Source organism: Helianthus annuus, chromosome 8, assembly GCF_002127325.2.
Source record: "Helianthus annuus cultivar XRQ/B chromosome 8, HanXRQr2.0-SUNRISE, whole genome shotgun sequence".
Taxonomy (NCBI): Eukaryota; Viridiplantae; Streptophyta; class Magnoliopsida; order Asterales; family Asteraceae; genus Helianthus; species Helianthus annuus.
The window spans coordinates 118,465,885-118,485,821 of record NC_035440.2 but is presented as its reverse complement, the minus strand read 5'-3'; the positions used below and the strand labels follow the sequence as shown (position 1 = coordinate 118,485,821).

The window sequence follows — 19,937 nt, the reverse complement described above, 5'->3', positions numbered from 1 at the left end:
CCACCTACTAGGCGGGCCGCGTAGGCCCTGGTCTTGTTTTACGCGGGCCGCGTAAAAGGTCAAATCAGGCCCTATAAATTGCAACGAAGGGCCTTCAGTCGAAATTCGTTCATTCACTCGATCTCTCTCTCAATTTCTTAATAGTAGGCATTATACTCGGGTCTAATACCCCCCTAAATAGCGAGGTTCTGCTCCGTTGTAAGTATCATAACCCCTGGATACGTATTAGATACTCTGCCCGATTGATCTAGGGTTCCGTAACGGCTGTCGTGGTTCTGCCCGACGTAGTCGTTGGAATACCATCTCGGGGAGGGTATTACTAATGTTAAAATGGGTTATTATACTAACACGCGTGCATTTGTGTAATTTATAGATTGTCACCAGGAAACCCTAAAGGATAATCTAAGACAACAATGTGAGTAATCTCCTTTTTGCAAACTGTTTTTACAAAACCTCACTTAACTAATTATATATTAAGCAGTTATTGAGTATTTGTAAGGATACAATTACAGTCGGTAAATTTGGGGTTTTGTATACAAAATTTGTTACTGCCTTGCGAGGAGTAACATGACCATAAGTCGGAACGACAGTACCGTGGGTGGTAATTGATATGACTTGGAAACAAATGTAATTGCGGAATCGCCCTCAATACTGTACACTGGTTTTTATTAAAAACTTGATTGAACTGGGATTCAATCACCAGTATTTCCCACTGACAAAATGTTTTTAAAACGCGTTTCAGGTAACAAGATGTAAAAGCCAAATAGAAACCAGCTGGACAGCACTGAAGGCTTGGAAAAGTGGCAATAAAGTTACCTAAAAGAAATAGATGTTTTTATTAAATAAAAATAGGATTTATTCCTACGAAAATGTGTGTACTGAAAACTTAGGTTTTGTCCCATGTGTTTAATATTATGAAAGTGTGGTATTTTACTCTGATAAAATATTTCCTAACTACGGTCCTGATGTAAAATCCGTTGCCAAATTGTACAAATACAAGATACCACCGAAACTGGCCGCGGCCGCCCGTTCCCGGGTTTGTATAAGGGGACAGGGGTTGCGACATAAATATTTTTTTTACTAGAAACGTGCTTTAAGCATAAAAACGCGATAAAAGTGATCAAAATTATGAAATTACCTTGGGTTTTGATGAGTTCTTGCCAGAATTTCGTGTATTAGTAAGGATAAGGGTTTTAGAAGTTTTAGAGCTTGTGGAAGTTGATATAATTTGAAAATGAAAAGAAAAGGGGGGGGGGTATAATGGTCCAATCAGAACAAGGGGGCCCACATGGACAAGTTTGACTGGTCAAAGTCGGTTCTTGGGCCTTGTGTATGAGTATTAGGTGTGTTTTAACATTTAGGTTCGTTATCGGGTCTTAAACATGCCCCGGGTTAGGTAAACGGACTCTGTTTCGCACGTTTTTCATGCGGTTTTTCACGTATTTGAAAAGCGAACCCACCAACGACGTAACCCGAACACTTTGGCATATTTAATCAAAATACATTTTATTAGTGTTATATGAGTGTTTTTAGGCTTGATTGACTCTCCAATGCATGGATGGTTGTTTCTGTGTGCGTTAAATCGAAGAAGTTTCGTTAATCGGAAACTGCCTCGTTTAACGTGCCCTTTCACATTAAGGCTTCAAATCTTAGGTCATGGTCTTTGGCTCATGTATAAGTAATTCCGTACTCTTAGAATCATCCACGACACTATCATTTGTGTCTAATTCGATGTTATTCGGTGTGTGCACTGTTACACGGTAAGCCTTCGTTTAAGGTGTCTTCTACACCCTAAGGCATCCTGCTTACACTGTTTGTCATTATTGATCATGTACTACTCACAACGTACCCTCGGATTCATCTGAGTCAAGTTTGTTATCGTTTCGTGAATCGTATAAGTTGTATGTATAATTAGGGTCAAGAGGAATTAGGGTTTTAGGATTTAGTTCATCGTAATTACTCAGGCATCACTACAAGCACTATAATTCCAATTTATCAACTAACGCACTTATGTCATACACTATAGTCCATGTATTAGGCCATTCGTATTCCTAGAGTCGTCCAAACACGCACAATTGTGTACTATTAAGTCTGTAACGCACTACATCAATTTAGGGTTTTCGGTGGACTTTTGTACATAACATAATTACCGTTTCGTATTGTACATTCTATCAAGCATATAATCATCACATTTCCAGACTCAATTCCTCACGAGTCTAATTGTATGCACATCGTGTCCTGTCATCAAGGACTAACAACAATTAGGGTATACCGGGATTTCGCAGTTGTCACATTATGCCCTGCCCGCGTTGCGGATCGGTAAGGGAAATATTTCTATGTTTGATAACATGTACGTCTGTGTTTCCATTGCTTGAACATACTACTCATAACATGATCTCAAAAAAAATTACATCAAGACATAGGTAAGAATATGCTTGTCGTAGAGTACCTTTAATAAAGTCCAGGAGTAGTAGCATTTGTCCACCCATAGCAAACGATCACTATTCCCTCAGGTTGGTTTATCATGGTAGCAAGGGGAAAAGCCTAAAAGATGAAATACTAAAAGGAATAAAAGCAGAGGGATTAAACATGTACACTACAAAAGTTAAAGTAGAGCGATTAAACACGCATATAAACAAAGTTAAACAATAATATTGAAGCATTATACCGTAATACATTCTTTCCATACCACTTTTTCTTATAAATTCTACGGGTCTATTTGGTATAAGGTAATGGAATGAACCAGAGAATGAGATGAACAAAGTAATGGAATGGACAACGAAATGAAATGGATAATTAAATTCCATTGTGATGTACTTTGTACAGTTTGATACACAAAAAAAGACGAAGTAACAAAACATAATTTATTAAAAGCGACAAAAATATAATTGCCTCAATAATAATAATAATTATTAATAATAAAAATATAATATGTTTCTTTCCATTCCTTGAAGAAATAAAAAAAACACCACTTTACCAAGAAATGAAAATTCTTATATTTAGAAGGAGTTGCATTCCTTGTGAAATGCTCTATTCCATTACCAATGGCAACCAAACATGATTTTTTTCATTCCATCACAATGATCTATTACATTCCGCCTTCAATACCTAAGGTAGCGTTTGGTACGAAGGAATAGAAGGTGGAATGGAATGGATCATTCTGATGGAATAGATATAAACATGTTTGGTTATTATGTGGTAATGGAATGGAGCATTCCAAAGGAATGTAACTCCTTCCAAATATAACAATTTTCATTCCTTGCAAAAGTGATGTTTTTTTTTTTCATTCCTTCAAAGAATGGAAAGAAATATATTATTTTTATTAATATTATTATGTTTATGCTTATTTTATATTTATATTTATATTATTAATATTAATACTATTATTAATATATATCATAATTTTTATTATTAATTTTTTTGCCATTAATATTATTATTATTACGACAATTATACTTTTGTTGTTTTTAATACAATTGTGCTTCGTTGTTTCGTCTTTTTTGGTTTATCAACTTGTACAAAGTAATGATTAATTCTATTCACATATGAGTAACCAAACATCACAATGGAATGGAATGATCCATTTCATTCCGTTGTACATTCCATTACCTCGTTCATTCCATTCCTTCATCCATTCCATTACCCTATACCAAACGAACCATAAGACTCAAAGCAAACAAAACTAGCTAGTATCCCCATTATAGAAATGGTTACACTTACTTGCACTACCAAAATTTATTATCTATAATCATTGAGAGACATTATAGTTCTTAACTTGGAATCATGACACATACTTATTTCAAAAAGTTACACGTGTTATATAAAACATCACAAGTTAGAATTATGAAATAGTTAATTACTGCTCGTTATACAATTACGTAGCTACAAGACCAAGAACTTTAAGAACCCAAAAAAATCTAATTGTAGCCTCAAATTTGAAAAGACGAAATCTTCGTAGATTTTACTTTTCTATCTTGCTTCCTTCTTCCACTAATTTTCACCTTTTAGTGTGTGTATAGGAAAAATATGACCTTCTCATCAAACATGGACCAATCTTTCCTTCATAATAACCACTCATTGCTATTTTTTTAATTTTTACAAATAAAAGAAGGTAGGGGAAAAGGAAACATAATGGAAGATGTGTCAAATTCTCCTTGTTACATTACCCGCTTTTTAAATTTTATTTAATTTCTATCTCTATGTAATACAATCATTTTAAAAGATATAAATTTACAGCTCCACCAATACCATGAAAAATTTAGCTTGTGTTGTGTAGTTGGCTTCAAGAACGTTGGATTCCATTTTATACTTCTATGATTTTGAAATACTGACTTGTCAACACACTAAACAAACAACTTACTAGAAAGCTTGTTCTAAATGCCCCCCTCCCCCATCTAATTGTAACCCCCTTCCTCATTACGGTAGAAAAGATGTGGGTCCCACCCGTAAATATGTGAGAGGAGGGAATACAACTAGCACCCGATTACAAATCTCATAGAAGCAGAACTTGATGGTGGCTGTTATATATGTTCCTCTTTGTTTAACAACCGAAAGAAAAACTAACCGTTACTTTTCATTACTCTTTCGTTGCATAGATTGGAGTGAACGTTACAAGACACCTGGTCAAGTATTGCTTTTCACTAATAAAGGAGATAGCAACTTTTTATATCTGTACGTTGTTTGATTTTTTTTGAACGGCGACTTTTTTTTTTTAATGAATATTGATTGGGACGTTTTTTTTTTTTCAACACACCATCCTTGGAGTAGGACAAGATTCTTATCACACGCCATAATCGACAACTCAGCCAAAAACTCCGTCTTTCCCTCATGCGAATGCTTAGACCTAACCAAAGTCATTAATTGGTACACAATCATTGTCTTAAGTGCAGACTTTATTATATACATAAGTTAATTGGTACTGTACCACAAGTAATGAGGGGAAAAATTATAACCCATATCTAAATTAGTAGGTTTATTAAAGTAATTAAAATATATGCAGTTAACATACCTAGAATCTATAAATTTGGTGCATTCCAACAGCAGGTTCCTAGGTAAGCAAATAATCAAATTATTATTACATCAATTAAAAAAATAGGATATTTACAGAACCCCAAAGATAGATCAAGTACCACTGACTACCGCTACTGTCTGACGGCTAGTTCAACGTTCCCCACAAGTGTTAGAACATGTATAATTGACCAAATATCAGGAAAACTAACATAGAGCGAGAGAAGAAAAAGTACCTGGTGTTGTTATACCCGATTGGGTGACGACAATTCCGACTCACTAGTGTTCGATTAAGGCTGGTGCTGGGCAAGGCTAGGGTTTTGCAGGTAGCGAGCGACGGTGATTGTGGTGACGATGGTGGTTAACCGATGTGGGAGACGATGTCGGTACCTGCTGCGATTCAGGAAAGAAAGGGATTACCTCAGTTTCCGCTATCGATTTCGCGATGGTTTTCGCCGGATCTGGATGTGATGCTTATCGCCGGACCTGGATTTGGGGCAGTCGATGGTTATTGGTTGTAAAAGGGTGGGTGCATGTGCACTCGGTGGTGGTGACCGGCAGGTGTAGGTTGGTAAAACCTGGGAACGGGGACTGTAGCCAAGACCTACCGTAAATGTTATATACTAGGATGTATCCCGCCGCGTTGCGGCGGACAAAGTAGGCAATGTGGCCGGCGAAGTATGAATGTCGCGTTGACAGTGTTGACGCATAGGCGGTAGTCGAAAGAATTTCAACACCATCCAATATAGCACCGGAGCTAAATTAAAACTGAGAGACGAAAGTAAATTAACACTCAACTAAGTTGACTTTTGTTGATCGTCAACATTTACCAGCTGTTCCAAAAAATCCCTTTAAATCCCACCTACCTTCACCTCTACTTCTATTTCTCGTTTACTCTAACACCTCACCTACACTCAATAACCTGCATCTTTAATTCATCTTATAAAATCTAAATCTATGGTTCAACCATGAAGACTTGTCAACTTCCATATAGATTATTTATGTAGGAAAAAAACCTAGTTTCTCAAGTTCAAGCAACATAGATTTGTAACAGAAGTAAATTAGTGGGAAAGCATAGCAATTGAACTTCAATTTCATGGTATGGAAGAAGGTTCGCTAAGATTGAAATAGATACTAAGAATACATAACCTGTTGCCAGAATGCCTCCGGCCGGTGCATACCTCTTCACCGTTGTCGACGCCGGAGAGCCGCCACAAACTTCGCCACCATACGCGGCGGATCCCCTCTGTTATCTCGACGCCGTAGAGCCATGTGCCGCAGATCCCCCGTGTTAAGGCTGGAGAGCCTACTCCGCAGGTCTTCTCCCTCTCTCTCAAACAGAGTTTCTGTGCGATGAGTTTTGAAGAATGAAGACGAAGAAGATGGGGCTGGCTGCGTGTTTTCAGGGGTAGGATGGAAGACTGACAGATGCCAGTCATGATAGACCTGGAAACTTGAACTGTTCCTAAGGCCTTTCATCATTTGTGTATATATATAAATATGTCATGGTGTTAATGTTTTGGTTTATTGCAAGGTGATATATAATAACGTGCCATCCATAGTAGTATGCCTAGGGTATGATATGATGCATGAAAATTTTATGTGTTACCTGGTATTATTACTATGTATCAATACGTGAAACGTACGAAATACGAATCTAATTAGATGTGGTAAATTATAATAGGATGTGATTAACTAAAGTGTTTTAACGAGTAAACTATCTGCCGAGCAAACCATGGTGAGTTCACGCACACTAAAAGCATGCGTCCCGGGGGGGACACGAACGAACTACTATCCTTGTAAAGGATATGGTTAAACTAATATTTCTGGGGAAATACGACTGTATACGTTAAACTACTATTCCCGGGGGGAATACGTTTGGATATTATTTATAAATCACAACTAGCAAAACTAAACGAAACTCTATCATGGAAAGTCCCCACTTACAATACCGATTAATTGCCGGGGGCGAACGGGTTATTAGTTGATAGCGCTATTAGGTTTGACAAACCTCACACCGTAACCTGGGGGATCGGGCGTGAACTAGTAGGCCATGCACGTGGTCAATGATGATAGACATTGACAAACGGAGGACAACAACTGGAAAGTCATCAGTTTCAGTATCCGGAGTTTAGTGAGCTTACAATTGGGGTAGCTCCTCATAACGTGATTATAAATGGTTTATTTAAACAACTTACGTTTTCGAAAACTAAACTGGACAACTGTGAACTCGCCAACTTTATGTTGACACCCTATTGCATGCTTTACAGGTACTCAGTGATTGCTATTGCTGGAGCTTGCAGCTTGGGAGTGTAGTGGGCATGCTAACCCGTGTTGGGTTCTTTTAATAATTACAAACTATGAACTTATGTTGAACTGTTTTCATGCTTTCGTTATTCCCTTAAAACTGTTGGTTGAACTTAAATGTTTTGGACTTAAACTTTAAATGTCACTAATCGTGTTGGTTTGGTGAAACTGCTTTACTATTATTGTATATGTTCAATATGATTAGTGGCTTGATCCTGGTTAGTTGCACGCCTCGCGGTATTACCCCGCATGTGGAATTTGAGGGTTTGACAGATTGGTATCATGGCCATTGGTTATAGTGAACCCAGTTTTAAAAAAAAAGTCTTTTGAAAAAAACCAAGCTATAACCCGTTTTTGTACTAAGCGACTCGCAACGACACTACCCTACACTCCAAGTGCAAGACTCAACGTATTAGACTTCGTGGCTCGGGCATGTGTTTACTCGTTACTTGTTTAGTACGTATCTGATAATATATGTACTCGTATGCCTAGTTATTATATGTATATGTATATGTATATGTATATGTATATGTATATGTATATGTATATGTATATGTATATGTATATGTATATATATACATATATACTTGTAATTGTGTGCAATGATCAATCCTCCTCCTACTTATTCTTACGACACTACGGCATCATTCTCATACTCACGTATCAAGATTCCCTGGATTCAATCTTATAGGTGAATATACCTAATTAATATTTGTTTTTAGGTTAGCGCGAGGCCTTGAGAGCTCAGGTTAGTACCACCGTACCGTCAAAGAGATGAAGGCTTGACTTAGAGTGGTGTTACACTTTGGAATCTTTATACTGCAATTGTACTATCTTTCGACATTTTCAATTTTTTGCAGTTTTTCGGGTTTAAAGCGAAAGTATTCTACAAGATCTAGGCCATTGCTGACGGAAAATCAGAAGATCTTGTATAATACCCCAGATATCAATTCTATATAAAGACCTAATTTCTCAGAATCAGGCAATCTCTCAAACAAAATTTCGGAGTACCAAGTCCATATATCTGAGAAATGTTACCCACATATTAAGAAGTTTTTGATTTAGTTTATATCTCGAAACCAATCTGCTAAGTGTGTAAAAACTTACTGACATATCATCATTGAGACCATTTATCACTTTTTAGCTATTCATTTCTCTATCATGCCGTGATCGTCTACTGATGTACTATTATTTTCTCTTTTTACACTAAAACTCTTTTGTCTATTTTTTATGTTTTTGTACGTTTTTCAAATTTTTCAAATGTTTTTGAATTTTGAATTTCTCTTACTTCCCCTAAAATTCTAAAAACAATTTTCAAGCAAAAATTTGACAGACTGATGTGGACTGCTTTATCTCGCCATCCATTTCTGCTTCACAATTTTTATTTATCTTTCACCCCTCGTGATGACAAAAACATTGATACTTATTGATTTTAAAACATTCTCAAATCTGTTTTTATCAATTTGTTTATTCAGCAGTGAGGGTTCTGAGATGATTTTTTTCAATCTTTTTCAAAAGTTATTTTCGAAAATATGATAAATTGTTCAATCAAATCAATCATAGCCTTTTTCTGAACACTCAGGCTTCTTTTTCTTCATGTGCCAGGCTGCTCCATTGTCCACGATTTACTTTGGTTGACCTCAGAAACACCTGCACATCAACAGATCAATCACTTGAACAATGCAACCCAAGCCTTACCATTAGGTAAAACTACGAGTTTTGGTTCGCAAAAACTAACATTCTTTTGAACAACTTTTTCAACATTTCAGTTGAAGAAGTTTGTTTTTCAACATCAGAATTTTCTTTCTTTTTAACCACCCAAGTTTGACCTTTTGAAACATTCCTTTTTACATAAAACTTTGAATCTTTTGGTGCAAACATTGGCAGTTTCTGTTTAAAAACTTCTGATTTTTCTTTCTTTTTCTCAACATGAACATGCTTAAGATTTTGTAGTGGACATTTTCGAGCAATATGTCCAACTTGATTGCATTTGAAGCACGTTTTGTTTGTTGAATCTTTAGCCTGTTGATGTTGTTTCTTTTGTGTAAAGAATTCCTCAATAGTTTGTCGACTAAATCGGGATTCTTTGTCACTTTCGGAACTTGTTCCACGAACAAAGTTCATCTCTTTCTCAAGATTTGACTTTTGAAATTTCTTTTTCTGATTTGTCTTATTATAACCCAAACCAGCTCTTTCATTTTTGAAAATTTTATTTTGATAATACGAATTTCTCGATTTGGTATAATAAGGTTTATCTTTCTTGACACTCAAATTTCTTGCATTTGTTGCAAGATTCTCAATCTTAGACATTTCAATTTCCACCAGTTTAAACACTTTTTCAAGCGTTTTCAAATTCACGTTTTGAATCGGAAATTCATCATCCGAAAACAATTTGTCCGATCCAATCATTTTGTACATCACCATTTTTGGATCATCATTTATTTTCGAATCAGATTTTGTACATCACGTTTTGAGTCGGACACTAGTTTCAGATCTAACATACATATCTCTAATTATGTCAACATACTTCCCAGGAACCCCTCTATCCTCCAAACTATCCCAAATTAATCTACGTGATACACTATCCACTACAAAAAAAAATGTCATTTAGTGGCATTCAAAATGTGCCACAAAATACTTGAAAAGTACCACTAAAGACCCTTGTAGGAATGAGTGGCACACAAAAAAGTGCCACTAGAAGCAGTGCCACCAAAGCCCTTTACCGACACTTTTTTATTTGCTACTACAAACTCTTAGACCTTTAGCGGCACATAATTTTTGCCACAAAAATTGGCCTTTCCTACATTAGTTTTAATAAATAATAATTATTATTTATATACATAAAAACAAGAATAAAACTGTAACATGTAGAAATTATAATATAATAACTTCAATTAAAAGTTTGATTGTCTTCCACACATTGCAAATGTTTCAAACAAATGTCTAATAAGTATCAATCTAAGTCTAAATATCAAACATACAAAACAAATAACTAATAAACAGTTGATTAAAAACTCAAAACTTCATTGCACTTATAAACCTCTTTCACAATCTTCATGCTAGTTAAATGATTGTTGTTGTCAATTGTATTCCTCTAACCAGCAATGAAACCACGACTACCAGGCTGAGAAACGCCGTCCATGTACTCCATGGTTGGTATAACGTAAGGCTGCGAACCACCACAATAAGTTGGAAGGGGAACCTTGGGCATTAGATATGCAGATGGACGTAGACTAGGTTTGTGACATCATTAGGTGGTGGTCAAGATGGCATCTACTAGCCTACACACAAACAAAATGATTAAAATAAATGAAAACCATCTTATGAGATTAGTTAAACAAGAACCAAAGTAATGAAAAGAATGCATTAAAGACATAAGCTCCTGAAGCAGCGGAAAGAATAAAGTACACTTAATTAAACTTCGCCTAAACTAGCTTAATTAAGCCCGAAACAGCCGTAAAACTGTGACAACTGTCAAAAATTCAGGTATTCGTACAATTAATTAACCACGATTAGTGCTTAATGACTGTGCTGGACTACAATTAACTGCTTTCTGATTACTGCTTTATACATATATGTGCATCATATATTGCTAAATGTTATGACATGATTGCATGAGAGCTTTATTGACTCAAGTGATGCACGAAACATATTTAGCACAGTTATCTGATAAATCAGGAAAATGCTGACAGAACTCAGCACATAGACAGACAGTGCATTAAGACACAGAATGAGCCAGAAACCAAGTACCACACTAGTATAGTGTGTAGGAAAGTAAGGATCACAAAACTGCCTTTCTAAGTGATAGTTTAAGTGCCGGAAAGTGCCTAAAACACACAAAAGGTGCTGAATTCAGCAATAATCAGCATTTTAACAATCTAATTTTATGCAGAAATATGGTTAAATGGTCCTGAATGCTTTCCTAAGTGTCGGGGATCAAAAGTGTCACAAAAGGGTACATAAAGCACACTAAACTGCAAAGTTTAGCACTTTAACAAACCGGTAACCAACCGAACAACCGGACACTACCCGAAACATCAAATTTACACTAGAAGCACTGTTTTAACATTACCAAGCTAGTTATGATCCCCGAACATCATAACACATCATAAATATCTAGTAGCTAGAATAACTAACTACATACTTGGTTTTTAACCTAAACAAACTAACTTAGTTTAAACCTACTCTACTACCCCCCACCCCACCCCACCTATGGACGGCCAACAAGGGCCCCATCATCTTGATTTTATTTCAATATAAATATAGATCATGTTGGCCCTTTGTAGACATAATATACATGAGTTAAAGTGTTAATATGGTTATAAGTATAACCCTTGGAAGACATGAGCTCTCATAATCTCACACACTAAAAACACACACCTTTCTCTCCTCTCCTCTCCTTGATCTCGGCCGAACCAAGCACCACCATCGTCATCATTTTTCAATCAAGTTACAACCATTCCAAGTATATACAAAGGTGTTAGAGGTCATACAAGGAAGTTAGGAGCTTACGGAAGTGCAAGGACCTTCTCTATTTGCTTTTACCCACTTGATTTCTTCACTTGATCATCCCTAGCCTTGTGCTAGTGGTAAGAACCTTGATCTTGCTAGTTTACTTCTATTTTAAGTGGTTAAAAGAAGAATCATAATGTTAAACATGAAGAACACTAAGAATCACAAGATGTAAACTTGAACATAAGCATGAATAGTGAAGAAATCTTGATGAATATGAGTTGTTATGCTTGATAATTGTTGATTTGTTTGTGAAAATGATGTTGATCATCATATGATCTTACTAGATCATGATTAAAAACATAATCTAGCAAGATGAGAGGATGAACATGTTAAAAGTTAATGGATCATCCTCATGAGAATCATGAACTTGAAAGAATAAAGTTGTTTCTTGTAAAATAATGATCAAAGTGAGTAGTAATACTTGTAGATCTAAAGATTTATGGATGATTTCTAAAGAAACCAAGTTAAAAATATAAGTTTTACTAAATCTTGGTTCTTACATAAACAAACCTTATTTTTGGTGGTTAAACAAGTGTAGGAACACTTGTGTAACAAGAAGAATTCATAAAGAAACATTTTATAGAAATGATGATCACAAGTTGTAAAGATCCATATTCTTTAAAAATGAAGTTTTTAAAGAATCACTCACACTTTAAAGGATAACAAGGCTTACTAATAACACTAGTAAGTTATTACAAATTTTTGTGAAATTTCAAGTTCATGAAGTAGTAAATTATACTTGTTTTTGGCAAAATTGGTAAGTAAAGGTTGTTTATTATTGTTTGTGAATTGATTGTGATGATTTTTACAAAAGAAAATGATATGCTTGAAAGCATGGAAACCTCCACTTGTACGGGAAACTATGGCAAAATTTTCTAAAAATTTAAACACTTAAAAAAATATTTCTAAACAAGTATTTACAAGTGTATTTTAAACCATAAATTGTTACAAAAACTTTGCCATAATTTTTTGTTACAAAAATATGAATATTGGAGGTTGGTTTTTATAAATAAAAGTGACTAAGTATGTATTTAGGAAATATATATTTAGAAGACACCATGTGTGTGATTATTTGTATATTTTGTGTATTAGTTATATTATTTTAGGACATGAAATAATATAACACATCAAAATACCAAGAATTACAATCCAAAATATTACCAAAATTCCAAAAAATAAATATACAAGTTGTACACAAAATATTGGTGAAAACCGAACTATGGAATAAGACTTACAAAATATCCCGGAAAATTTATTCACAAAGTGTATTTTGATAAATAATATTTTGGACCTCAAGGAAATGAAAATATGACTTTTACAATTACTACAAGAATATATCATGTTTTTTACAAGAGAAAAATATATTATTTTTGGCATGTATGAATATATATTTTTCTTGAAATTTTTAGAAGATATATTATTTTTAAGAAATATATATTTTCTTACACAAACACGAAATACAATATTTTTGAGGTGAAAGATATATTTTCTCGAATAAATATGAAATATATCATTTTTGGAGAAAAATAAGTTTATATATATATTTTCCAAGTTAGATATGAAAATATATTATCTTTGAAACTTATGAGAAAGTACAAATATTTTTGCCAAAAGAAAAATTATAAATAATTTTTCTAAGTAATATTTATTACAATATATTTTGGAAATATATATTGGTAGACTTTTATTAAAGATAATATTCCGGAAAAAATAATACAAAATTAAGTATAAGAATACTTAATGAATACAATAAAAATACGTATTCTCATACGTATAAATACACACCGGAATACGGCCCTAATACATGGCAAAAATATACAAGTATAAGAATACGAATACAAATACACCCATCCTTGGGAAGAATATACAAGTATAAATACTTGGAAAGTGTTAAGTTAAAATAATTTTTTTAACAATTATTCCAAAATTTAATAAATATAGTTTAAGTTAAAATATTAATTATTTTAACAAATAATTATATAACTTGGGATAATATCGAAGACACAAAAGAAACGTAACTCAAAGATATTAATACTAAGTCAAGGCACGACCCGCCCGTCTAATAGATCATTGTACGTTGTAGGTAGTCGTGTTTCCCCGAAGGAGCTTGAGTTACGGTGGTTGAAGACGCAAGACTGTGAGTTCGTGTCCCCCTTTTCTTTAAATTGTTTTGTTTTATAACTTCAGGGGTGAAGTACATGTTACAAAATAATTACAAACGATTACAATTGGTATGGTTAGCTATGGAAAGTACAGTAGATCATGTGAATGGGTAGGCGCACTCCTAAGACCATTAATCCTCGTGTTAGGACCAAGGGGCATGAGTGATAGATCTATTTGGGTGTAGCGAGCCCACACCCATGTGGACCAGGGTTTGGCCCATGAGATGACTATGTCTTATAGCCGAAGGCCCGGTACAAAATCTGCTAGGTTTTGAGCCGTCCTACGCCGTTGCACGCATGTTAATGGCCTTGCAAACCATTAATCGATCTGTTTCCTTGTTTTGCTTTCATACCAGGATTTAAAAAACATACATACATACAATGATATCAAAGGTTTATTCATACATACAAACAAACACATGAACTCGCTCAACTCTTGTTGATGTTTTTAAAACTACATGTATTTCAGGGAATTAAAAATGGATCTGGCGGGCGTTGGATGTTTCAAGTTGCGTTAAGAATAAAGAATGTCATCTGTTGTCTTAGGGTTTGGGCAATGTGTCTTATTTCTGGACGAGACACATCTTCCAAAGCCTGATTTTATGTAGAGTCGAGTCCTTCTGGAACTCTAAACAATTCATATGGTTTGTAAAATTTGAATTTGAAGTCTATGTTTAAACAATGATGTTTGTGATGTTTTTAAACTTAATTAATGGATGACCATCTATGGTTTTTATCATATAGTTGTTATGATTGAATGCAATGATATTAAGCAAATCACACATAATCACGCTTCCGCAAAAGACAGGGTGTGACAGAAACATCCTAAACTAGCCATAAAAGATCCTAAAACATCTCTAAAACCCCTAAAAAAGTATTTTACACTTTACGCCTAATTTAAAAAAGCCCTCGATTTTTAGGCACCTAAGCTCAGGGCTCGGCCCATGCGCCTTGACAACATAGCATTCAAGTTGTATAAATTAAAAAATCACTGCATTCCAATCACTTTAAGAATTCAAATACTGTACTTTCTGAAAATAGTATGTATACCAGTCTGTAATGAGAGGATAAACTCGTGCCAAATTCAACGGAGATGGAATCAAACGTGAGACCTCAAAAAATCCAATCTTTTAAACAGTATGTACACGATATAATTACGAAAACGTTACTATCTGAAACTAATCTAATTTTTTAAACAAAGCAATTTATAAGGTAAGCATTTAATTAACTTTGGTCACTTTCAACCCATTTGACCTGTCCCAATAGGCATAAATATGTAATTGTAAAGAAAACAAACAGTACCTTATGATCATATTGCTAAGAACCATAGACAAGATGATATTTTACCATAGTTCTTGCATCATATTTAATTTTCTCCGCCTCTGGTGCTTGAGCTTCTCTTATAACTAAGAATAAAGCTGATGTAAAATGAACAAAAATTAAAAAAAAAAAAGAGTTAATCACATAGTTAGTCCATGTGGTTTGAATAAAATAACATATTTAGGTACTAATAGTTTAAAATCACCTTCTAGGGTATTAACTTTTCATTTTGTAACGTTTGGAGGTATTAACTTCTAGGGTATTAACATAGTTAGTCCACGTGGTTTGCACAAAATAACATACTTAGGTACTAATAAAATGTAATTTTAAACTTACAAATAACGTTAATACCTCCAAACGTTACAAAATGAAAAGTTAATACCCTATAATGTGATTTTAAACTATTAGTACCTAAGTATGTTACTTTGTGCAAACCACGGGGACTAACTATGTAATTAACTCTTAAAAAATAAAGAGGGCATCCTGGTAGAATCTTTAAAAGATGTTAACGAGTCACAAGATGTTGAAACGGGCTGGGTCAAGTTGACTACATACATTTTTGCCCAATATTTTGAACTTTTGTTAATAATCGGTGTGACACATAGTTGTGTTCTCTACAGTACACTTTGAGCAATATTTTGACCCATTTATTTGTTAGCTAGTTTTTGCTATTACTTAACCTATTGAACCCCATAAAATAAAACCAAAACAGACTGAACCATTCATAGTCTAAAAATAGTTGGTACCTTTTAAGATCTCTCTGCACGTGTACCACACCTGAACGAGGCTGATTCAGAAGTAGGTTTGAACATCATAGTCCTTAGTTTTAGTATGGTTAAGAAGTATGGATACGAGGATGCTACTAAGCAAGAGTCTTCATCATCCGTGTGCTTCTTGTGATCTGGTTGCAAAGGCTTAATTGCTATTGAAGGAGGGGCTGCTTAATGAAAGAAAAAAGAAACAATATTTAGATCAAAATTTGTGAAAAGAACTTAGCATTCAGGATGGGCAGTTCTTAATTTATTTGATTTCTTTGTAAGTTAGGTAGGAGAGCTATTTAAATGAGAGGGCTTGACAGAAACATTGGAATCAACATGAAGCTACTTATTACCTCACAAATAATATTAATTTCTAAGTTCATTCACCAATCATTGATATTATTTTATGTCCAATTTCAATTTTCGTGTAAGATTTAGTTGAAGTACAAGTACCGGTACCTCTTGGTCAATGCAACCATAGTTGTTAATAGCGGCTATAGCGACCGCTATAGCGCGCTATATAGCCATGCGACGTAGTGTCGCTATATGGGTCATAGCGACAAATAGCGATGATAGCGATTGTTTTTTTTTTAATGTAAATAGCAATAAAATAGCTGGATTTATAGGTTTTTGTTAAATAAACATGTAAAATAGCATATATACAAGGGTATTTTGATGTAATATACATATAAAAATTTTCAAAATTCTTTTTCTAGTGTAATCGCTATTTATAAAATAGCCGTCACTATTCGCTATCGACAACTATGAATGCAACCTTCAAGTTCATGTTCACCATTTTTGTATTTTTAACATCAATATCAAAATAAGATTAAAAAATTACCTTCACTAGATGGTGAAAATTATTTCTATCAAAATCAAGTAATTTCGACCTGGAAATTAAGTTGAATAGACCTGGCAATTCAGCAGTCCGTAAGAAGATTGATTTTAGTTATGTTTTTTTTTGTAAACAAAATCCATAGCTTTTAATAAATAAATGGGAAACATATCAACAAGTATAATATTATTTTATAATAAGCATATGCATATTATGGATGGATGGATACCTTTGAAGCCTTGCGGCCGATGTAAAGCGACAATGTGTGATCACATCGCCAATGCCAAATCTGTGATTCAAACCAAATGAAAAAAATAAAAAAGTAGAGTTAACAAAACATCACAAAACATGTGATGGCCCTTTTGTTATTACTTATACTTAGATACAAATGTTCACAAGTACGACCCCTTCCGAGTTCCGAGACTTGATTCGATCCAGTGATACTTATACATGTCTACACATTACAGTGATCATACTCATACAACATAAAACATAAAACACATGTGTTTAATGCCAAGCATCATGTTTTTTCTAGAAAACCCTTTATACTAGAAACATTCTCTTATTTATTTATAACTTAAAAATACAATGGTTTTAGTCACATTCTCTCGTGACCTGTTGCTCTATTATGCTCATTATTAAATCACCATTTTATGGTGATTACTCATACTTCGTATGACCATGAGCTCCCTCATGTGTCAACAGTACTTAAACAAATCATCAACACATGATGAATATTTACTTCTCATATTTTTGGTTTTCACACTTTACTAACTCATTTTTAGCCAAATAACACATTATTAATTCCCTTTCAAAACATCTCTTAACATAATGGAATTGAAATTTACTACACTAACATTCGCAAAATATATAAGTAAACATGTATAGGACAAAATTACTCACCTTTGCTTGCAGATCCTTCAATTACAAGTGTTCTCCCTCCTTGTTGTTGACCCCCTATAGTCAACACTAAAGTATATTAAATGCAAGATTCAATACATAATACAAATGATACATTCTTAGTATCTTATCTACACCTGGTAGAATGGGCAGAGCGGATTAGGTTGGGTGACAGGTCAGAACAAGTTTAGGTCAGAATAGGTGCGGGTCGCTTTAAAAATGGGCCATTTGGTTTGGGTCAGAACAAGTTCGGGTCAAAGTGTGCTTTAATACAATATGACACAAGTCCAAACAAGCTTTACTATGGTCTTAAAAAATGCGTGACTGGTTAAAATAAGAAGAATATAAAACAAATTTAATTACAAGAAAAATAAAAAAGGCACCTGTGCGGTGGTTTCAGTTACCGAAAGACCCATTTGTGATCCCTATTGAAGTGTTTTTATGGCATCTTGTCTTCTTGACTAGGTACAGATTACATCACTCAAGTAACTTGTGATCGCATTTCCTTATGTTAAGTGCATTAATGATTATTTTTCTTTCTGAAGAACAATGCCTTTAGGTCCAAAATATGGGGACAGTTTCATGTAGGTTTCTCCATGGAACTCGACAAAGCTTTAAGGCTCCACACATGAAATCGTATCCCCAGCTCGCACTTATTCCTACCTTTAGGTCCAGAATATGTATTGCCAACTTTATTAAGAACTGCTTGAACTATTTTTCAACAGCCTAATTCAACCAATACCATGAAAAATACTTGTGACAAGTGAAGAACATGAAACAAACATGATAAACTGGAAATACTAAAACCATAACACACATAACATTCACCCACAAGTAACTCACGCACCCCACAATGTCTCGATTTGATCCCCATAAACACACGCCAAAACCCAAACTTAGTTCTAGCCCTGCCCTCCCTTCTAGTTTTTCAAGAAAATGCCAAGCACACGCACACGCACACCAATGTTAAACCAGCCCCCACCCCTATAAAGTTGTTTTAGAGCCAAGAATAGTTAATTTGATAAAATGCACCCTCCAAGAAACAAAATATTGCCATCGCCCTACACGAATAAATGACATGTATACCAGCCATGATACAAGTTCTGCACCAAAATCTAATCACGGACCAGGTTATCCAACCTAAACCCACAAAAAACTCACAAAAATGAGAACGACTTACAAAAACCCCAAGTGCTATGATTTTGATGACGATTTTCTACATAAAGATATTTACTTTTGGGAATGAATCAGCACACCGGTACTGCAAAAACCCACAACCTTTTTCCATAGCCCTAAAAAACTCACAACATTCATGAATAATCAGTGTTTTAGGGTTAGAAACAAAAAAATCAAGTCCCTAGTGGTAAGCAAATCATCAAACACTTGGTGGGCATGTTGTTAGTAACCAAGATGTTTTTGTACATCATCTAAAAAGTCCTCTAAAGTAGATTATATGGATCAAATTGAAGACAATGAAGAATTCATATACTAAAGGACCACTAAGGAAATAGCAAGAGTGAAGCATACATGTCTGTTCTGCTATACAATCTCCTTCATCGTTGGTGCCTCGAACCACGCCATTCATTGGGTGACGATGGAGAGAAAAAGAAAGATAATCGAATGGGGTTGGGGAGAAGTGAGCCAATTAGATCAGGGAGAAGGAGAGGGAAGTTTATCTCTGATGTGGGAAATCCAAATATTGGGAGGGAGGGAGGGAATGAGCGGGAATTAATTTGGGAAGGAGGGATAATGAAATAGTTTTAAATTAATTTATACACAATAATTACAAATCCTTTTAAAAAAATACAATTAGAAATTAAATACGTTTTTAAGTACAATGGATTTGAATTATGTTTACAAAGTAAATTTAAATAAAGATATAAATTCAAAAAAGGTAAATTTTCAACCGATTAAAATTTGAATTAGTTTAAAACTAGCATAATCACTCGTTTTCTATTTTTTATATATATAAGAGGCTGCTTGACAACATCTGAATGGTTAAGTGTTGAACCAGTAAGAGGTCTGAACCATTAAGAGTCTGTATAATGCTTAACTGTTCAGAGGCAAATATCTGACCAATTCAGATTAGAGGTCTTAACCATTCAGACTCTGTATAAATCTTAACCATTCAGA

The 19,937-nt window shown here is 34.4% G+C and overlaps 2 long non-coding RNA genes across 10 annotated transcripts; both read right to left on the bottom strand.

The window, feature by feature from the left end:
- Window positions 1-4,693: 4,693 nt before the first annotated feature.
- LOC110873817 lies at window positions 4,694-6,493 on the bottom strand. The gene is made up of 2 exons (XR_002555485.2): window positions 5,009-6,493; window positions 4,694-4,843 (listed from the first exon to the last, which is right to left on the bottom strand). It is a non-coding gene; the product is annotated as an uncharacterized LOC110873817 (long non-coding RNA).
- A 3,687-nt stretch (window positions 6,494-10,180) lies between these two features.
- LOC110873818 lies at window positions 10,181-19,515 on the bottom strand. 9 transcript variants are annotated; one of them, XR_004863882.1, is made up of 8 exons: window positions 19,332-19,515; window positions 18,985-19,096; window positions 17,808-17,861; window positions 17,134-17,193; window positions 16,911-16,981; window positions 16,058-16,248; window positions 15,294-15,409; window positions 10,181-10,595 (listed from the first exon to the last, which is right to left on the bottom strand). It is a non-coding gene; the product is annotated as an uncharacterized LOC110873818 (long non-coding RNA). The 9 variants fall into 9 exon arrangements; XR_004863884.1 differs by having other exon boundaries at window positions 15,339-15,409; XR_002555487.2 differs by lacking the exon at window positions 10,181-10,595 and adding an exon at window positions 18,188-18,530 and having other exon boundaries at window positions 14,422-15,409.
- Between the last annotated feature and the right edge of the window lie 422 nt (window positions 19,516-19,937).